The sequence below is a fragment of the Capricornis sumatraensis genome, chromosome 20, assembly GCF_032405125.1.
Source record: "Capricornis sumatraensis isolate serow.1 chromosome 20, serow.2, whole genome shotgun sequence".
NCBI lineage: Eukaryota > Metazoa > Chordata > Mammalia > Artiodactyla > Bovidae > Capricornis > Capricornis sumatraensis.
This window is the reverse complement of record NC_091088.1, coordinates 10,417,976-10,435,921: the sequence shown is the minus strand read 5'-3', so window position 1 is coordinate 10,435,921 and position 17,946 is coordinate 10,417,976. Positions and strand designations below refer to the sequence as shown.

General features: G+C 43.4%; 1 protein-coding gene across 1 annotated transcript in view; it reads left to right on the top strand.

Moving 5' to 3' along the window:
• ADAMTS18 (ADAM metallopeptidase with thrombospondin type 1 motif 18) overlaps positions 1-17,946 on the top strand; it is a 150,745-nt gene that overhangs the window by 35,556 nt on the left and 97,243 nt on the right. The window lies entirely within an intron of this gene.

Sequence of the window (17,946 nt, the reverse complement as noted above, 5' to 3'; positions counted from 1 at the left end):
TGAAGTCATGTTCAGCTTTGAAAAGTTTCTGATCATTATCTTTTCACATGTTTCATCTGACTTATTGTCTCACCTCCTCTTCTGAGGCTTCAGTTGCATATATATTACATATATTTTTTCATTAAAATATACCAATAACATGTATATTAAACATTTCCTATTTGCCTGTTTTCCAAAATGTTATTCCTCCTTTCAGCTGTGTCTGAATCTTTTTAAAACACATCTGAATTCTTAATTTGAAACATAACTTCTCAAATTTGATTTTTAAAATAAATTTTTGTTTTCCAGGGAAATTTTCTCACTTGATGCATATTTTTTTGAACATGTTATCCACGGTTCTTTAAAGTCTGTGGCTAAAAACATCAATATTTGCCTCACTTGTGGATCTCTCTCTAGTTTCTGGGGTTTCCCCCTCTTTGGTCCTGCTGCTTGTGCCTTGTGATTTTAATTAAATACTGAATGTCATACATGAGCAGTGATGCTAGGTGACCCTTTAACGTCGTGAAACCGTTAGGGGAGGGTATACTAATTTAATCCAATGAACTGTTTTAAGGCTGAACTGCGGTCTTTTAGAGTCAGCTGTACTCCCAGTTTTCCCCTATACCTAGGAGGCAAACCTCCAGGTGCTCCACTGAAGACTGGGCGTTTTCACTAGTTTTCATGTTCTTTGGTGATTAATCAGCTCAGCCTTCTTTTTATCTCCCCATGAAACTACCAAGACCTTGGTTTAGCTCTTTCAAACTTTTAGTTGTTACTTTCTCTTTGGTTTCTCTAAATCATTGCCATTTATGACATAGCGAATCCCTCAAAGAGATAAGCATTTCAGACCATTGCACTCTCTTCTTTGTGCTCCTCTTCTCTGTGGGATCCTGGCTCTTCAGGTCCTAGATAGATTTATAAGCTCCAAACACAAGTTTCGGTCCTCCTCCTTTCTTGAAGCAGCAGAAACTGGGCTATAGCTTTTGTCTCTCACCAGTTGCTTTTGTGTTTTTAGCCTATTCATTGAATGTTTTGAGGGGGAAATAATGTGGGATGCTGAGATCATTTAACAGCCTTTTCCTTCCTTCTGGAATCTTTGCCCTTTCGATTCTGAGTATCTTTATAGTTACATACTATCTTCATATAGATTTTAAGGGGAGGTAGCTGGTTTCCCCCTCAGTCAGTTTCTCCCATCAGGAAGCTTCTGTAAGCCTCTTATCCTTCTCCATCAGAGGGCAGACAGACTGAAAACCACAATCACAGAAAACTAACCAATCTAATCACATGGACCACAGCCTTGTCTAACTCAATGAAATTATGAGCCATGCCGTGTAGGGCCACCCAAGACGGACAGGTCATGGTGGAGAGGTCTGACAAAACGTGGTCCACTGGAGAAGAGAATGGCAAACCACTTCAGTATTCTTGCTTTGCTGCTGCTGCTAAGTCTCTTCAGCCATGTCCGACTCTGTGAGACCCCATAGATGGCAGCCTACTAGGCTCCTCTGTCTCTGAGATTCTCCAGGCAAGAATACTGGAGTGGGTTGCCATTTCCTTCTCCAATGCATGAAAGTGAAAAGCGAAAGTGAAGTCGCTCAGTCATGCCCGACTCTTAGCGACCCCATGGACTGCAGCCTACCAGGCTCCTCCGTCCATGGGATTCTCCAGGCAAGAGTGCTAGAGTGGGGTGCCACTGCCTTCTCTGATTCTTGCTTTGTGAACCCCATGAACAGTATGAAAAGGCAAAAAGATAGGACACTGAAAGATGAACTCCCCAGGTCGGTAGGTGCCTGATATGCTACTAGAGATCAGTGGGGAAATAACTCCAGAAAGAATGAAGAGACAGAGCCAAAGCAAAACCAACAACAAGTTGTGGATGTGATGGGTGATGGAAGTAAAGTCCGATGCTGTAAAGAGCAATATGGCATAGGAACCTGGAATGTTAGGTCCATGAATCAAGCCAATTGAAAGTGGTCAAACAGGAGATGTCAAGAGTGAAAGCTGACATTTTAAGAATCAGTGAGCTAAAATGGACTGGAATTGGTGAATTTAACTAAGATGACCTTTAAATCTACTACTGTGGGCAAGAATCCCTTAGAAGAAATGGAGTAGCCATCATAGTCAACAAGAGAGTCTGAAATGCAGTACTTGGATGCAATCTCAAAAACAACAGAATGATCTCTGTTCACTTCCAAGGCAAGCCATTCAATATCATGGTAATCCAACTATATACCCTGACCAGTAATGCTGAAGAAGCTGAAGTTGAACAGTTCTATGAAGACCTACAAGACCTTCTAGAACTAACACCCCAAAAGATGTCTTTTTCATTATAGTGGACTGGAATGCAAAAGTAGAAAGTCAAGAAACACCTGGAGTAACAGGCAAATTTGGCCTTGGAGTACAGAATGAAGTCGGGCAAAGGCTAATAGATTTTTACGAAGAGAACACACTGGTCATAGCAAACACCCTCTACCAACAACACAAGAGAAGACTCTGCTGCTGCTGCTAAGTCACTTCAGTCGTGTCCGACTCTGTGCGACCCTGTAGACGGCAGCCCACCAGGCTCCCCTGTCCCTGGGATTCTCCAGGCAAGAACATTGGAGTGGGTTGCCATTTCCTTCTCCAATGCATGAAAGTGAAAAGTGAAAGTGAAAAGTGAAAGTGAAGTCACTCAGTCGTATCTGACTCTTAGCAACCCCATGGACTGCAGCCTACCATGCTCCTCCATCCATGGGATTTTCCAGGCAAGAGTACTGGAGTGGGGTGCCATTGCCTTCTACACATAGACATTACCAGATGGTCAATACCGAAATCAGATTGATTATATTCTTTGCAGCCAAAGATGGAGAAGCTCTATACAGTCGGCAAAAATAAGACTGAGAGCTGACTGTGGCTCAGATCATGAACTCCTTATTGCCAAATTCAGACTGAAATTGAAGAAGGTAGGGAAAACCACTAGACCATTCAGGTATGACCTAAATCAAATCCCTTATGATTATCTGGAAGAAACACAAGCTGGAATCAAGATTATCGGGAGAAATATCAATAACCTCAGATATGCAGATGACACCACCTTTGTGGCAGAAAGTGAAGAGGAGCTAAAAAGCCTCTTGATGAAAGTGAAAGAGGAGAGTGAAAAAGTTGACTTAAAGCTCAACATTCAGAAAAACGAAGATCATGGCATCTGGTCCCATCACTTCATGGGAAATAGATGGGGAAACAGTAGAAACAGTGTCAGACTTTATTTTTTAGGGCTCCAAAATCACTGCAGATGGTGACTGCAGCCATGAAATTAAAAGACACTTACTCCTTGGAAGAAAATTTATGACCAGTCTAGATAGCATATTCAAAAGTAGAGACATTACTTTGCCAACTAAGGTCCGTCTAGTCAAAGCTATGGTTTTTCCTGTGGTCATGTATGAATGTGAGAGTTGGACTGTGAAGAAGGCTGAGCACAGAAGAATTGATGCTTTGGACTGTGGTGTTGGAGAAGACTCTTGAGAGTCCCTTGGACTGCAAGGAGATCCAACCAGTCCATTCTGAAGGAGATCAATGCTGGGATTTCTTTGGAAGGAATGATGCTAAAGCTGAAACTCCAGTACTTTGGCCACCTCATGCGAAGAGTTGACTCATTGGAAAAGACCCTGATGCTGGGAGGGATTGGGGGCAGGAGGAGAAGGGGACAACCGAGGATGAGATGGCTGGATGGCATCACTGACTCGATGGACGTGAGTCTGAGTGAACTCCAGGAGATGGTGATGGACATGAATCGCGTGCTGCGATTCATGGGGTCGCAAAGAATCAGACACGACTGAGTGACTCAACTGAACTAACTGATGATTATACAGTGGAAGTGACAAATAGATTCAAGGAATTATATCTGATAGACAGAGGGCCTAATGAACTATGGATGGAGGTTCGTGACATTGTACAGGAGGCAGGTATCAAGACCATCCCCAAGAAAAAGAAGTGCAAAAAGGCAAAATGATTGTCTGAGGAGGCCTTACAAATAGCTGAGAAAAGAAGAGAAGCAAAAGGCAAAGGAGAAAAGGATACCCATTTGAATGCAGAATTCCAAAGAATAGCAAGGAGAGATAAGAAAGCCTTCCTCAATGATCAATGCAAAGAAATAGAGGAAAATGATAGAATGGGAAAGACTAGAGATCTCTTCAAGAAAATTAGAGATACCAAGGGAACATTTCATGCAAAAATGGGCACAGTAAAGGACAGAAGTGGTATGGACCTAACAGAAGCAGAAGATATTAAAAAGAGGTGGCAAGAATACACAGAAAAACTGTACAAAAAAGATCTTCATGACCCAGATAACCATGATGGTGTGATCACTCACCTAGAGCCAGACATCCTGGAATGAGAAGTTAAGTGGGTTAGGAAGCATCACTACAAACAAAGCTAGTGATGGTAATGGAATTCCAGTTGAGCTATTTCAAACCCTAAAAGATGATGCTGTGAAAGTGCTTGCACTCAACATGCTAGCAAATTTGGAAAACACAGGACTGGAAAAGGTCAGTTTTCATTCCAATCCCAAAGAAAGGCAATGCCAAGGAATGCTCAAACTACCACACAGTTGCACTCATCTCACACACTAGCAAAGTAATGCTCAAAATTCTGCAAGCCAGACTTCAACAATACACCAACTGTGAACTTCCAGATGTTCATGCTGGATTTAGAAAAGGCAGAGGAACCAGAAATCAAAATTCCAACATCTGTTGGATCATCGAAAAAGTGAGAGTTCCAGATAAACATCTATTTCTGCTTTATTGACTATGCCAAAGCCCTTGACTGTGTGGATCACAACAAACTGGAAATTTCTGAAAGAGATGGGAATACCAGACCACCTGACTTGCCTCCTGAGAAATCTGTATGCAGGTCAAGAAGCAACAGTTAGAATTGGACATGGAACAACAGACTGGTTCCAAATCAGGAAAGGAACCTGTCAAGGCTGTATATTGTCACTGTGCTTATTTAACTTATATGCAGAGTACATCATGAGAAATGCTGGACTGAATAAAGTACAAGCTAGAATCAAGATTGTTGGGAGAAATATCAATGACCTCAGATATGCAGATGCCACCACACTTATGACAAAAAGTGCAGAAGATCTAAAGAGCCTCTTGATGAAAGTGAAAGAGGAGAGTGAAAAAGTTGGCTTAAAACTCAACATTCAGGAAATTAAGATCATGACATCTGGTCCCATCACTTCATGGCAAATAGATGGGGAAACAATGGAAACAATGGCAGACTTTATTTTCTTGGGCTCCAAAATTACTGCAGATGGTGACTGCAGCCGTGAAATTAAGATGCTTGCTCCTTGGAAGAAAAGTTATGACCAACCTAAACAGCATATTAAAAAGCAGAGACATCACTTTGCCAACAAAAGTCCATCTAGTCAAAGCTATGGTTTTTCCAGTAGTCATGTATGGATGTGAGAGTTAGACTATAAAGAAAGCTGAATGCCGAAGAATAGATGCTTTTGAACTGTGGTGTTGGAGAAGACTCTTGAGAGTCCCTTGGACTGCAAGGAGATCCAACCAGTCTATCCTAAAGGAGATCAGTCCTGAATATTCATTGGAAGGACTGATGCTGAAGCTGAAACTCCAATACTTTGGCCAGCTGATGTGAGGAACTGACTCATTTGAAAAGACCCTGATGCTGGGAAAGATTGAAGGTGGTAGGAAAAGGGATGACAGAGGATGAGATGGTGGGATGACATCACTGACTCAATAGACATGAGTCTGAGTGAACTCTGGGAGTTGGTGATGGACAGGGAGGCCTGGCGTGCTGCAGTCACGGGTCGCAAAGAGTTGGACACGACTGAGCGACTTAACTGAACTGAAGACATCTTAAAATGCTTTTCTGGAAAGGATGGAAAGGATGGTCTACTACAAGATTAACTCAATTTATGTTTTTATTGCTTTTCTATTGAATTATTGAAGACACTGTAGAAAAGAAAGAGAAGGAGAATTTGGGTATGATGGGACTAGACAACATAAATTTCTACCTAATACCTATTTTGAGGCTGGTTTTATGAGGAACTGAGAGACAAAGAGGCCACACAAGTACTGTAAAGAGGTATAATTATTTGGTATGTAATGCTGTTTTTATAATGAAGAGTTATACTTAATAAGACAGTGGGACATTTCATTTCCTCATCCAGATTACTTCTATATATAGCTAGTAATTTAAAGAGTGTTTCTCTTGGTCTAAGTTTCTTACAGAAGAAGAAATGAAGCATTAGGCATTAGAAACTGAATGTTTGTGACTCCCTGCATCCCAGGATCCATATGTTGGAGGTCTAACCCCATAAATGATTATGTTTGGAGACAGGAAGTAAGGAAGATTGAATGAAGTCATAAGAGTGGGACCCTAATCTGATAGAAATGTTGCCCTTATACAAAGAGGAAGAGACATCAGAGCTCTTTTTCTACCATATGAGGACCAAACAGAAAGTGGTTGTCTTCAAACCAGTGGGAGAACTCTCACCAGGACCTGAACTGGCTGACATCTTGACTGTAAACTTCAGCCCCCCAAATTGTGAAAAGATAAATTTCTGTTGTTGAAGCAACTCAGTCGGTTATTTTGTTATGGCAGCCTTAGTTGCCTAATGTAAGGACTTAACCACTTAGAGCCACTCAACTATTGAGGCAGAGGAATAACCATCATAGGAATAATACTGGCTTCTTGTTAATAGCACACTGGAAGAGTTCATTTCCTAAGCAGTATACGTCAATGTTAAGTGAACTCGAAACCTGATTATAGCCTGTCTGCTGTTTGAGAGCATTGAAATGGATCTGTTCTATCGATGATCTATTGATTGTTCTATTGATGTTCTATTGATTGGAACTGGGGCTGCATTGGACGATGGATTGGGCATTGCAAGATGTTCTCCCAAGTGGACTGGAGAGGTGCTCAAGATATTGAAAAGAATTCCATTATTTAAGTTTGATTTCCATTCAGGACTGAAAATTTTTGGATACGTTTTTCCAAGAGCTGCTTGTCTGGACATGAATTTCGGTCCACTTAGCTGTCAACACAACATTGGAATGCCCAGATTCTCTCTCCCAGTCTCAGCACAGGGGTGGCCAAATGCTGCTTCAAGACAAAATCTTAAATTAAGTCTCTCTTTTGCATTCCCCATGTCTGGATTTCAACGTCAGTTTTAGTCAGATCTGCCCAAAATCAGCTGGAATTTTGTCCTCACCCGTGGCTCAGGCAATTAACAGCCGTGTTTAAAAATGTTTTCCTGGAGGCTCTGGTGTTGTCTTTCATTAAGGTTTTGTTCAAACATCCTTTTCATCACAAAATCTCTGATGCTCCTGTGCTGAGTTAAGGACTCAAGCGTCGTGCTTTCAGGGCTTACCTTGGTCACCATGCTGCATAGCAATGACCTGTTGACTCCCTGATAGGTAACCCTTTGAAGAAAAGGGCCAGGTTATAATCTTTGCATAGAATCAGTCACACAGAATGAACTGGGTACGAAATCTGTAGAAAAGTAGGTGGACAGAATGGCCTGAATTGAGCTTTGAGGGATTATAGCTTTTCATTACACAGACAGGAGAAACAGGAAACTCCAGCATTCTTAACTGCCCCATCGACATGTATTTGAGAGTCAAAGCATGATTACTATTGTTTCCCAAATTGATTTTTAAACAATCATTAGCCTTGGAGTTTACTGTACATTTTCTGTGGCTTTGTTTCTTGTCTTCTTATAATTATGTTGCTGTTACCGGTTCTGTTATTAACTTAGAAGCCCCGGATCCATTTGATAATATAGTCAGGTGAAGTGGAGGTTTGCGCTCAAAATCTGTTTTCTCTCAAACCTGATATTTTGTGACCCTGATGTTAATGGAGGTCATGTTAACCTCCAAATGTCTCTTCTTGTCCCTCAGAAGCGCTTCCTTCTCCCTGGTCACAGGCATCCGTTGTCTTACGGAGCTTTATGACGGTTTTTGCAGTGATGCAGAACTCAACTCAAGCTCTTGATTCATTGCTTCCCAGCCCTTTGATCCACTACTTCCTCCTCTTTGTCGCACAAGGAGGCACAGTCTTCTTAGAGGCCAAGACTTCCAAGGCAGAAGAACCAACACCTGAAGAACTGGCTGCAAATCTAACTCCGGTTCTCCTCCAGACCTCCTCTTCTCCAGGTCACACCCTTAGGAGCCTTCTTTCCAAACTAGACTTGCTCAAGTCCCTTTGTTTCATACCTTCATACCTCCATGTCTCTTCCTTCCAAAATCCTGGTCTTCATTTATAATTGGTAGATTCTTCATTTTGTGATCCTCTGGTTATTGTTTCTCTGTTCTGCTTGAGCTCAACAACTGTGAGGCAGCGCTCTGTCTGTTTTACTCATATTATCTGGCATATACAGGTACCCACATGTATATTTTGAATGAAACAATGACTGTGTCCTGTAATAGAAAATAAACTGGCTGAGACATGAAGACCAGACATTGTTCAGAGGACCTGCTCAGATGGCAAAAGGCTGTGTTCCAGGCAGAGGTATCCAGATGCCCAGAAGCAAAAGAAATGTTGACTTCGAACACCTGTGGGTCCCCAAGACCTCCAATCTATTTCCTCATGTGTCATACGTAGTGTGATGTAGTGGGTTTAAAGCACAGACTCTGAGTTTAGACCGTCTTAAGTTCAAATCTTGTCTCTGCTAGTTAACAGAATTGTGACATTGGAAGAATGGCTTAAATCTTCAATTCCTCACAGCCCACCTCCAAATATGGATAACATATTCCTTCCATCTAGACATTATGTGGGTTAAATGAAGTGAGTCAAAGAAAGCATACTCAATAAGTGCTTGCATTATTATCCCCGGTAATGTCAAATTTTAGCCCAGGGATAAAATCTCTCTAGACTTGTATCTACCATTCGACCTCTTAATGGTATCAGCACCTCTTAATGATAAATTCCTCTACTTTTCCTCTTTATCACTGTGATTTTGCCCAAATCGCTTAGCTTCTTTGTGCATTATTTGTCTTAACTATAAAGCTGATGACTATTATTATCTGTCTCACAGTCATATTGAATGTGAGATGGAGTTAATACTTGTAGAGAGTTTTAAACAGTGCTTGGCACATAAGAAGCAGTTAAGGTATTAGATTTCTTTGTTATAATTTATAATAATTATGATAAAAATAATTACTGATAATATATCACCATGTGACTCCTGCCCAGTGATTGCTTCATATGCTTTGATAGAGACTATGTTTTTATGATATCCTGGGACATTTCCCAGGAGGAAGCCAGCTGCAGAGGTGAAGAATTTGGGGCATTCATCCATGGCTGGAGCCCTTGGTCTTGAGCCAGGCATCTCTTAAAACTGCAGAGAGTTGGGATGATTTTGTAAGAATATGAACTGGAAAGCTCAAACTCTGTTTTGGGGGAGCCAAGAGTGCTAATCCAGCCTTCGTTTCTTTGTTTCATAAAAATGTATTTTCTACCCAGTCTTTAGTTTAATTATCCCTGTTGCTCAAATGCAGGTTCGTATATCAGGAAGATAAGAAGGCATGTAAACACTCTCCCACTTAAGGTTGCTTTTTAACATTGTTTACATTCTACTTAAATCTGGAACTTAAAATTTACTCTCAGAACTTAAAGCCCTATTAGGAACCTCAGCCAGCACTCAAAAGTGGGCTCTGTTCTCTGCTCCCCATGCTTGAATGCTTCATGCTACAGTCCGGGATTTGCAGGACCTAGAAGAGCCTCCTTTCTGCTACAATATGTCTTTAGAAAGGGGTTCTCTGCACTGTCGGGGTAATGAACCCTGCTGGTCCCTATGGCTGCCTCCAGGAAAAGGACCAGTGTGATCAGACGAGGAGCGGCAGGCACCTTCCCGGGTAATAGCCTTCTCTTTGGGTGGGAAGCAAGTGTTGGGTCATACTTTGTGCTATAACAGGAAACTTAAGAAACTGAACATCTCATTAAATAACTAAAGTTCTTTTCTACGTGTTTTTTTCTGACTGTTTTGGAAGAAGACAGAACTTGTGAATTCTAGAGTCTGATGGGAACAGTATAACACAGTTATTAAGGGTCTGGAGTCAAACCAGGTACAAACTCCAGTTCCACTATGTGGTGGCAAATGACTTAAATGCCCTGGGCCTCAGTGTCCACATCTCTAAAGCAGAGTTAATATTATCACCTGCTTTGAAGGACTGGTGAATTGATTTAAGCACAGCTCTGGCCTTGGCACCTGAAACAGTAAACACAGGAGCTCTGATTATCTTGCATTGTTGTGCCTTTGTCATTGTTCATCCCCAAGTCGTGTCCAACTCCTCATGACCCCATGCACCGCAGCACGCCAGGCTTCCCTGTCCTTCACCATCTCCCAGAGCTTGCTCAGACTCGTCCATTGAGTTGGTGATGCCATCCAACCATCTCATCTTCCGTCACCCCCTTCTCCTCCTGCCTTCGATCTTTCCCGGCTTTTGAGTCTTTTCTTGTGAGTAGGGTCTTGGCATCAGGTGGTCAAAGTATTGAAGCTTCAGCGTCAGTCCTTCCAGTGAATGTTCAGGGTTGAAGTGAAAGTGAAAGTCGTTCAGTCGTGTCCATCTCTTTGCGACCCCATGGACTAGACAGTCCATGGGATTCTCCAGGTCAGAATACTGGAGTGGGTAGCCCTTCCCTTCTCCAGGGGATCTTCCCAACCCAAGGATCAAATCCAGGTCTCCCACGTTGCAGGCGAATTCTTTACCAACTGAGCCACAAGGGAAACCCAAGAATACCGGAGTGGGTAGCCTATCCCTTCTCCAGCGGACCTTCCCGACCCAGGAATCGAACCGGGGTCCCCTGCATTGCAGGCAGATTCTCTACCAACTGAGCAATCAGGGAAGCCCATCCAGGGCTAGTAGTAGTTAAGTCATGGTCGAATGCTGCGTAGTACCTATCAGCATGTATTCTGTGCTGAGCGTTGGTATCACCTGCGTGGTGTCAGGCAGCGTTAACTTACTTACAGCCCAGGATAACTCTGTGAAAAAAAAAAAACTGCACTGTCTGCTTTCCCATTTGATAATTGAAGCAACCAAAGGTCAGAGAAATTAACTAACTTTCCAGGGTCATAACACCTTATTTAGAGTGAGAAAAAACAACAGATACCACTTTGTTTGTGTGTGTATGTGTGTGTGTGTGGGTGTGTTTTAAAGAAAACAAAAAGTTGAAAATTTTAGAACTCTTAACTCTCCTGCAGCTTCCAAGAGTGAGAAGCTTGACTGCCCTGATTTGAGTGAACCAAGGAGTGTCTGGTTTGGGGTTCTGCTGGGTTCGTGTGCTAGAGTATCATCAGGACTTGGTCCCTCTCCATCTCTTGAGTCCACTTCTTCCATGTTGCCTTCTTGCTTGGACCCCCCTAAGTTTGGCCAGAACAGTCCTGGTCTCACTTCTTACCAGTTTAATGATCTCCGACTAGAGACAGCCTCTTTCCCACAAGATCCCGCTCCATGCCCGGGCTGACTGTCCCCAGCCAGGATCAAGATGGATTCATCTCAGGACCCAGGTAAAGTGGCAGCTCCCAAAGAGAGTGGTGGGGCCACCTGGCACCTGAACCACATGGAATGGCGGGGTGTGGAAGGCATTTGCCCCCGAAGAGGTGTGGCTTCTAGCCCAGATGCAGGGACACCAGGCGGGTCAGAACACTGATGGCTGCTGCTCAGGTTCCCGTCACCGCTGTCTTGGCATCTGTACATAAATAAGCAATCATTCTGTACACCCCTTGTCTCCCTGTGGCTGTTGCTCTATGCCTGCTTTTTCTTTATCAGATCCAAACTTCTAGATACATATTTTCAATCATCCTTCTCTTCAGGCTTGAATTTCTACTCCTTCACTCACTTGCATCTTCTCAACTATGGGCAAAATTGTCCCCCAGGAGGCATTTGACAGTATCTAGAGGCGTTGTCCCCCAGGAGACATTTGACAGTATCTAGAGGCATTTGGGGCTTTCCTGGTGGCTCAGATGGTACAGAATCTGCTTGCAGATGCAGGAGCCCCCAGTTTGATCCCTGAGTCAGGAAGCTTCTCTGGAGAAGGAAATGGCCACCCACTCCAATATTCTTGCCTGGAGAATTTCATGGACAGAGGAGCCTGGCAGGCTACACTCCTTGGGGTTGCAAAGTCAGACACAACTGAGCAACTAACACACACACACACAGACATTTTGGGTTTTCCCATGTGGGGAAGGGGTTACCATTAGTATCTCGTGGGCTGAGGCTGGGGTGGGGCTCAGCATCTTAGAGCACAGCACAGTCCCCAACAAGTTTCACTTGGTCTAGAATATCAATAAGGCAGAGGCTGAGAACCTAAGATCTAGGTCAGTGCCTTGAAACTGTTGTGACATTGCTATATATTAAACAGATAAGCAGCAAGGATCTACTGTATAGCATAGGGAGCTCTGCTCAATATCCTGTAATAAACACATGATGGAAGAGAATAGGAGAAGGAATATGTATGTAATGATACATATATAATACAGACACATAGAAGTGATTCACTTTGCTGTACTCAGCATTGCAAATGAACTAAAATTAAATGTTTATTAAAACACCCAGGCAGAACCGCAATTTGAAAAGATACATACAGCACAAAGTTCACTGCAGCACTGTTTGCAGCAGCCAAGACACGGAAGCCACCTAAGTGTGCGTCGACAGATGGATGGGTAAAGACATGGTGTGCATAGACAATGGGACACTCCTCAGTCGCAAAACAGAGTGCCATAATGCCAGTTACAGCAACAAGGATGAGCGAGAGATGACCGTACTAAGTGAACCAGAAAGAGAAAGAGAAAGACCACACGGTATCACTTACATGTGGAATATGAAACATGATGCACATCAACATATCTACAGGACACAGACAGACAGACAGACAGACCAGACCTGTGGTTGCCAAGGGGGGAGGGGCAGGGAAGGGGAGGCATAGGGGTTTGGGATTAGCAGAGGCCAACTCTTACATATGCAAGGAGAAACAGCACAGTCCTGCTGTGGAGGGAACTACGCTCAGTATCCTGTCACAAACCATAATGGGACAGATATGAAAAGGAACATATACTTGTGTGTGTGTGTATATATATATGATACTATATGTTTATCTAAAACTAAATGCTTATCATTTATATATATATATATATATATATATATAACTGAGTCACCTTGCTGTACAGAAGAAATTGGCACAACATTGTAAATCAACTATATTAAAGTAAAATTAAAAAAAAAAACAACTTATGACCAAAGCGATCACATCCTCCCTGTTGCTAAAGCCGGCCCATTCCTCTCAGCCCTGAGATTATCCAGCCTTTCCAAAATGTTTGGCAGTTTTGACCATGACCATCTGGAAACCCTCCATTGCCTTGGAGTATGTGACTGTTGACTCAACGTGTGCCAATATACGTTGCTTTTTAAGGTACTTTATTCCAAATCTAATACTATTATTTCCACCAGTAAAGAAGGAAAAAAAGAGTTTTCAAATCCTCTTGAGACACGGGAAACATGTTTTAGACATAGTGGTTTTTTCCGACATAGTTTTAAGGCTCTGATTAGAGCCTGGGTTCTCAGCCTCTGCGTGATATCTCAGTCCACGTGAGCTGTTGCCGTGGGGCTGTGGCTGTAGGACATTTAGCTCCATCCCTGGCCTCCTCCCACTGAATGCTAGTGACCGGCCTGCCCTGGGTTTCCTGCTCTTCTTTCGACCCTTTCTTCCCAGTTTCCCACCCTTATCATTCTGTATATCAGGTGTCCCCCTTGCAAATCCTGGGCCCAGGCAGGAGGCACAGATCAAGCAAGCAAGCTCAGTGTACCAGTGCACGGAGGAGCCACACGGGAGACTGAGGCACAGAGGGGCTGGGGTCTCCGGTAAAGAGGCAGCTCCTTGTCATCTCTAGCTTCTTGGGAAGGTGGCCCAGGGTTGCTAGCTTCCTTGAGTTTCCCAGACAACCCATGCACCTGGATAGTGTGAAATCTTTCTGTGTTTAGTGTGGGCGACTTATTCTCTATCATCAGTATGTAACTTCATCTGCCTTCAGTATCAGAATTTCCTGGGGATTTTTTTTTTTTTTTTTTAACTCGGTTGGGACTTCCCTGGCAGACGACTGGTTAGGACTCTGGGCTTCCTCTGCAGGGGACATGGGTTTGATCCCTGTTTGAGGAACTGAGATCCCACAGTGTGGCCAAAAAAATAAATGAGCTATGTTTTTTTCTCGTATTCTGTGCAGTCACAAACTTACTGAGTTTCTTGGACTCAATTAGCATCGATAAACTAATGACTCCAAATTCTTCCAGGCCTGTATGTCCCATAACGATGATTTCATTCAGCTTGTCAAAGGGTGCTCTTTGGAATAGAGATAACTTGTGCATTTCCATGAATGTGATCTGCTGGGTGATGGTGCTGATGAAAATGATCACAGAGAAGAGAGCCTATGATACAGTAATATCCTAGCCACAGCACTTGGGAACTCTGACGTGTTTTTATAATTGTACTTAGGTAGGGTAAATTGGAAAAATGAGGATCCTGTCATCCTTGATATATCTTTATATCTCTTTCTCTTTATTTATCTATCTATATATTTATATTTCACTTATGCAGGAATAGGTCTTCCCTGGACACTCAGCAGTAGAGAATCCTCCTGCCAATGCAGGAGAATTGTGTTCAGTCCCTGGATCGGGAAGATCCCCTGGAGAAGGAAATGGCAACCCACTCCAGTATTCTTGCCTGGGAAATCCCATGGATGGAGGAACCTGGTGGGCTACAGTCCATGGGGTCACAAAGAGTCGGACGCAACTTGACGACTAAGCCGCGACAGTGTGTCAGAATAGATAAGTGCACAGAGTTCCTCCTTTCCGCACAGACAAGTTTTCTTCTTTCGCAAGCCCAAAACAGATTTGAAAATGACTTTCTCTTCTCTGCTGATGGAAATAATAGTATTGGATTTGGCATAATGTGAGCATTTTAAAAGCAGTGCAGATCGGCACAGGCTTAGCGAGCAAAGCTGGGGGTGTCCTTTAATATGAACTCTCTGAACACAATAATGGTTTTGGAATTCACCTGGTCTTTGCCTTTGGTTTACAAAATAAACCAGTCCCCGCTTCTGACACGCTTCCTCGGAATCCAGCTTTCCCCTGTGCACTGGAATTTAGAACTTGCACTTTGCAGGCTTTCTCTCGACCTGTTGCCTTACCTTCAACATTTGTTTTCCCATTAAGACTTTTCCCTTTGAATAGTTCCTGCGGTTTTAGTCGAAAATGATTTTTCAACCCTGCGGTTCTGATAACAACTTCCTTCAAAAATTACACTAATAATGTGAAACTGGTCCATAATCCATATGGCGTCTGGAAATAGTTATTTTTAAATGACTTTATGCTGAAGTGTAGTCATATTTTTGTAGAAAGGCGGTGATCTGTTTTTAATTTGCAGCAGTTTGAAGCCATATTGATATGGGATTTTTTTTTTTCTGCTGATATTTCAAATTTCTCTTGATGGCAAACACAGAATGTCGATTAACCTCTTGGCTTCTCTTGCTGTCCAGTGGCAGGAGCTTTATTTACCCAATGGGGATGTCTAGAGAGTAAACACTCGCTGATTCCATGTAAAAGTTGGACGGAGTGTGGTGGAAAGTTCTAGATTATTGTGGTTTCGTGCTCAAGCTTGGGGGTCCAATGGCTAGTGAAACGCCTGCCTTCCCCTACCAGCTGGGTGGCCCTGGGCAAGTGGCTAAACTTTTTCTGAGGCTCGGCTTTCTCATCTACAAAATATTAATGGTATTCTTCCCACCCAAGAGTGCTGTTAGGAGAAGTAAATGAGATTAAGCAGCTTGGCACCCTGCCTAGCGCATTGTGATAAATGCTTCATCCACATAAAAAGAACTTCTGCTGGCCTTGGTACTTGTAGTAACAGTGGTAGGAATCATAATGCTGTCCGTGACATTTCTCTAGAATGGTTCTAAATATGCCGAAGGGCTTTCCCAGCGCTGGTTTCTCCCCGCTGGAGCCTAAACTCTAGTGGGAGGAAGTGGACCCTAAGTAAATGCACTGACAGTCTAGCAGCAGGTCAAGGGTTAGGAAGGAAAGTAAAGGTGAGGGGTGGCCGTGGGGAAGGGGTGGGGCAGGAAGTTCACTCATGGGGGTCAGGGAAGGTCTTGCTGACACTGAGGTGAGCAGGAAGGAAACGAGGGTGTACGCCAAGTTGGGAAGAGTCTTTTTGGCAGAATAAACAGGATTTACAAAGGACCTAGACAGGAACATTATACTTTGTATATTTCAGGGTCAGCCATCAGGCCAGTATAGTGGCAGGTGGTCAGTTAGTGAACGACAAGCATTAGGAAATGCAGTCAAAGAAGAATCACGAAAATCATGGAATTAACGTGACACCCCCACGTAGGCTGTGATGAGTACCTTGACCTTTGCTCTGAGCCGAACAGGAACCACCCAAGTGTTCCGAGTAGAAATGAGTTTTGATCTTGATTGTCTCCTTTCCCATAACATTACCAGTTGTGCCTGGCGTTTGGTATGTGGTCAGCAATTCGACTAAGTGCTTCTCATGTTTTGTTTGATTCCTGTCCCACAATGGGCTTCCCAGGTGGCGCTAGTGGTAAAGAACCTGCCTGCCAGTGCAGGAGGTGCAAGAGATGTGGGTTTGATCCCTGGGTCAGGAAGATTCCCTGGAGGACGGCATGCAACCCACTCCAGTATTCCTGCCTGGAGAATCCCATGGCAGGCTATGGTCCGTAGGGTCACAAAAAGTCAGACACGACTGAAGTGACTTGGCATGTGTGCGTGCACTCTAGCATGACTGAGTATCCTTCACGTAGAAGGGACTGCTTTCCTGGTAGTAAAGTCTCCATGAACGTAGGTACTCAATGGAACTATTTGCTTAGTTAACAGCAGTGTGAATTTACATTTTTCAAAGTGAAGCCACCTTTGTCCAGTTCCCCAAGCCACTTTCTCCAGCGATGTGGACTGTCCTCTTCGTGAGGCTCTTTGGAAGCCCTAGAGGGCTGAGCTGTCAGCTGATCTGAAATGAAGTCCTGGGTCCCTTTGGCTGTCCCTCTGCAGGAGGAAAACAGTACTTTCACTTTCTGTGCAACTTGAAATCAAATACAGTTGTCGTAGTTTTTGTTACTGTTTTCAGAGGCTGTAACTCGTGTTATTTCTAACCCCAGCAGGTTGTACGTTGTCCATAAGGCTCTTTGCAGGTATTACAAGGGATATTGACAGAGTCTTCTTGCTGGATCCCGCTCTTCTCCCTTCCCTGGGCTGTTGGTACTTTATCAGGAACACCCAAAGAATGACTTGTTGTTTGATGTTACAGGTCTCAGCTTGTTTGGAGCAAGCCTGTGCTAGTCTTCACTGTGGGTTGATGTCTAATCCCGCCACCATTCTCTTCCAAATGCACTTATGCGGTGGCATTTAATTTATGCAGGTAGGTAGATAGAGATTCTTGTCTTTAGAAGTCGCTTGACATCTTTTAGATTAAAAAGGAAAACAAAATATAAATGTGTGGGATTAAGGAAAATTTACTGGATAGTGCTAACGTAAGGATGGTGGCGTGGTGTGTCCAACATCTTCCTGGGCTCTCCCAGACGGTAGCCGCTCTGCATGTGATCAGTGAGCACTTAGAGTGGGCTGGCGGGACTGAGGAACTGCGCTTCTATTTCATGTTAATGAATTCAGTTTAAATAGCTGGGGCTTCCCTGGTGGGCCAGTGGTTAGGACTTCCCCTTCTAATGCGGGGTGTGCGGGGTTCGATCCCTGGTTGGGGAGCTAGGATCCCACATGCCTTGAGACCAAAAAACCAAAAACGTAAAGCAGAAACAATATTGTAACAAATTCAGTAAAGACTTTAAGGGTGGCCACCTTGTAAATAGCCACATGTGGCCCGTGGTCCCCATATTGAGCAGTATAGATTTGACGGGTTTTAGGGGTTGTCTGTAGGAAGTTAGCAGGGCTGAATGACTCTTAAAAA